Below are 4,522 nucleotides of genomic sequence, written 5' to 3' on the forward strand. Positions count from 1 at the left end.
TCACTAAATCATTCAAAAATATAGGAAAAAAAGTAAATTTGAATGGCACACTTAAAAAATCTATTTTTAAAAAAAATATTTTACATTTGTGTGGGTACATAGTAGGTCTATATATTTATGGGGTAAATGAGAAATTTCGATACTGGCATGCAATGCATGATAATCACAACAAGGTAAATGGGGTATTCATCATCTTAAGCATTTATCCTTTGGGTTATAAACTATCCAATTAATTATATTCTTTTATTTGTTTGAAAATACACAGTTAAATTGTTATGGACTATAATCACCCTGCCCTGCTACCAAATACTAGGTCTTGTTTTGTTCCTTATTTCTAACTTTTTTTTTTTTTTTTCACCCATAAACCATCCCCTTCTTCCTCCCTCCTACCCTCACAACTACCATTCCCAGACACTGGTAAACATTCTTCTCTTTATCTACATGAGTTCAATTGTTTTGGTTTTTAAATCCCACAAATAAGTGAGAACATGTAAAGTTTATCTTTCTGAGCTGAGCTTATTTCACTCAACACAACGATCTCCAGTTTCATCCATGCTGTTGCAAACGACAGGATTTCATTCTTTTTCATGGCTAAATCATACTTAATTGTGTATATGTATCACATTTTCTTCATCCATTCAACTGTTGGTGGACATTTAGGTTGCTTCCAAATCTTGGCTACTGTGAACAGTGCTTCAATAAACATGGAAATTTGTATTTCTCTTTGATATACCAATTTCCATTATTTTGGTTATATGCTATGCAATAAGATTGCTAGATGGTCTGGTTGCTCTATTTTCAGTTTTTTGAGGAACCTCCAATCTGTTCTTTACAGTGGTTCTACTAATTTACATTCACAAAAACAGTTTATGAGAGTTCCCTTTTCTCCACATACTCACCAGCATTTGTTATTGCTTGTCTTTTGGATAAAAGCCATTGTAACTTCGGTAAGATGACATCTCATCATAGTTTTCATTTGCATTTCTCTGACCATCAGTGATGCTGAGCATTTCTTCATATAGCCATTTGCCATTTGTGTATTGTTTTTTGAGGCATGTCTATTCAAAGATTTTGCCCATTTTAAAATAGATTATTAGATTTTTTACTATAGAGTTGTTTGAGCTCCTTATATATTTTGTTTATTAGTTCCTATCAGATGAGTAGTTTGCAAATATTTTCTCCCATTCTGTGGGTTGTCTCTTCACTTTGCTGATCATATCCTTTGCTATGTAGAGCTTTATAATTTGATGTAATCCCATTTATCTGGTTTTGCTTTGGTTGCCTGTACTTATGGGATGTTACTTAAGAAATCTTTGCCCAATTGAATGTCCTGGAGAGTCTCCCCAAAGTTTTCTTGTAGTAGTTTCATAGTTTGAGGTCTTAGATTTAAGTCTTCTATCCATTTTGATTTGATTTTCATATATGGTAACAGATAGAGTTGTAGTTTCATTCTTCTACATATGGATATCCAGTTTTACCAGCACAATTTATAGAAGATACTGTCTTTTCCCCAGTGTATGTTCTTGGCAACATTGTCAAAAATGAGTTTACTGTAGGTGTATGGATTTATTTCTGGGTTCTCTATTTTGTTACATTTGTCCATGTGGCTTTTCTTTTTTTATGCCGGTATCATGCTGTTTTGGTTACTATAGCTCTGTAGTATAATTTAAAGTTAGGTAACAAGATTCCTCCAGCTTTGTTCTCTTTTTCAGGATATCTTTGGCTATTGTCTTTTGTGGTTCTATGTAAATTTTAGGATTGTTTTTCCTAGTTCTATGAAGATTGTCAGTGGTATTTTGATAAGGATTGCATTGCAACTGCAGATTGCTTTGCGTAGTGTGAACATTTTAACAATATTGATTCTTCACATCCACGAACATGAAATATGGTTTTATTTTTGGTATCCTCTTCAAATTATTACATTAATGTTTTATAGTTTTCATCATAGAGATATTTTACATTTTGATTAAATTAATTCCTAAGCATTTAATTTTATTTGTAGCTATTATAAATGGGATTACTTTCTTGATTTCTTTTTCAAATTGTTCATTGTTGGCATATAGAAGTGCTTTCTGTTTTTATATGTTCATTTTGTATCCTGCAACTTTACTGAATTTGTTCATCAGTTCTAACAGTTATTTTGGTAAAATCTTTAGGTTTTGCCAAATATAAGATCATGTCATCTGTAAACAAGGAATTTATGATTTTTTTATTTCCAATTTGGATGCCTTTTATTTCTGTTTCTTGTCTGATAGCTCTAGCTAGGACTTTCAGTATTATATTGAATAATGATGTAAGTGGGCATCCTTGTATTGTTTCAGATCTTAGAGGAAAGGCTTTCAGTTTTTCCCCATTCCGTATGATACCAATTGTGGGTCTGTCATATAGGGCTTCCATTACATTGAGTTGTGTTCCTTCTTTACCCACATTTTTTTTTTTGAGAGATTTTATTATGCAGGGATGTTGAGTCTTATCAAATGCTTTTTCAGCATCAATTGAAATGATCAGATTTTTTTTTTCTCCATTCTGTTATGCTGTATCACATTGACTGATTTGCACTATGTTGAACCATCTTTGCATCCCTGGATAAGTCCCACTTGACTATTATGAATGACTTTTTAAATGTGTTTTTCAATTTAGTTTGCTAGTATTTTTGAGGATTTTTGCATCAATATTCGTAAGGAATGCAGCCTATAGTTTTCTTTTTGTGATGCGTGTTTGTCTGGTTTTGGTATCAAGGTAATACTAGTGTTGTAGAATGAGTTTGACAATACTCTCTCCTTTATTTTTTGGAATAGTTTGTGTATAATTGGTATTAGCTCCTCTTTAAATGTTTGGTAGAATTTGGCAGTGAATCTGTCAGGCTTTTTTTACTGAGAGACCTTGTTTTACAGCTTTGATCTCCTTTTATGTTATTGGTCTGTTCAGGTTTTGGATTCCTTCATGTTTCAATCTTGGTAGGTTGTATGTGTCTAGGAATTTGTCCATCTCCAACTTATTACAGTTGCTTATAGTAGCCAATAATGATCCTTTAAATATCCATGGTTTCAGTTGTAAAGTCTTCTTTTCTTAATCTCTGAATTTAATAATTTGGGTCTTCTTTTTTTTCAAGTTAGTCTGGCTAAAAGTTTGTAAATTTTATCTTTTCCAAAAACAATGTATTATTTCATTGATCTTTTGTATTATTGCTTCACTTTAATTTCTCGCTTTATCACCCTGGCTGGAATGCAGTGGCATGATCTTGGCTCACTGCAACTTCCACATTTCAGGCCCAAGTGATCCTCCCACCTCAGCCTCTTAAGTAGCTGGGACTACAGGCACATGCCACCATGCTTGGCTAATTTTTTTGTAGAGATGATGTTTCACCATGCTGTCCAGGCTAGCTTTGAACTCCTGGATTCAAGTGATCTGCCTGCCTCAGCCTCCCAAATTGCTGGGATTACAGGTGTGAGCCACCACATCTGGCTTCATTTCAACTTCATGTGTTTGTGCTCTGATCTTTATATTTCTTTTCTTTTACTAATTCTGGGTTTGGTTTTTCCTTTCTTTTCCAGTACTTTAAGATGCATCATTAGGTTATTTATTTCAAGTTTTTCTAAGCTTTCCTGTTAGTCCCACTTTTGCTGTATCCTATAGGTTTTGTATGTTGTGTTTCCATTATCATTTGTTTCAAAACATTTTTCAATTTTTTTCTTATTTTTTTTTAATTGACCCACTGGTTATTCAGAAGCATATTTTAAAATTTCCATGTGTTTGTGTAGTTTCCAAAGTTCCTCTTATCAATTTCTAGTTTTATTTCATTGTGGTTAGAAAAGATGCCTAAAATTATTTCAATTTATTTGAATGTTTTAAGACCTGTTTTGGGAGATAACATATGGTCTATCCTTGAAAATGATCCATGTGCTGAGGAAAAAAGAATGTGTATTCTCTAGCAATTGGATGAAATGTTCTGTAATTATTGGATCCATTTGGTCTATAGTGCAGATTAAGTTCAATGTTTCTTTGAAGATTTTTCATCTGGATGATCTGTCCAGTGCTCAAAGCAGAGTGCTGCCGTCTCTAGCTATTATGGTATTGGGGCCTATCTCTCTCTTAAACTCTAATAATATTTCCTTCATATATCTGCTTGCTCCAGTGTTGGGTACATATATGTATTTTGTTATATTCTCTTGCTAAATTGACTCCTTTATCATTATATAGTGACCTTCTTTGTCTCTTCTTACAGTTTTTTGCCATGAAATCTATTTTTGCCTGATGAAAGTATAGCTACTCCTGCTCTTATTTAGTTTCCATTGGCATGGAATATCTTTGTTCTTCCTTTTATTTTCAGTCTATGTGCATCTTCATAGGTGAAGAGTGTTTTTTGTAGGCAACACATCACTGGGTCTTTTTTTTATTTAATCCATTCAGCCACCGGATATCTTTTGATTGGAGAGGTTAGTCCATTTATATTCAACATTATTATTGATAAGTAAGGACTTACTCCTGCCATTTTGTTGTATGTTTTCTGGTTGTTTTACGA

This window comes from Saimiri boliviensis, chromosome X (assembly GCF_048565385.1).
Source record: "Saimiri boliviensis isolate mSaiBol1 chromosome X, mSaiBol1.pri, whole genome shotgun sequence".
NCBI lineage: Eukaryota > Metazoa > Chordata > Mammalia > Primates > Cebidae > Saimiri > Saimiri boliviensis.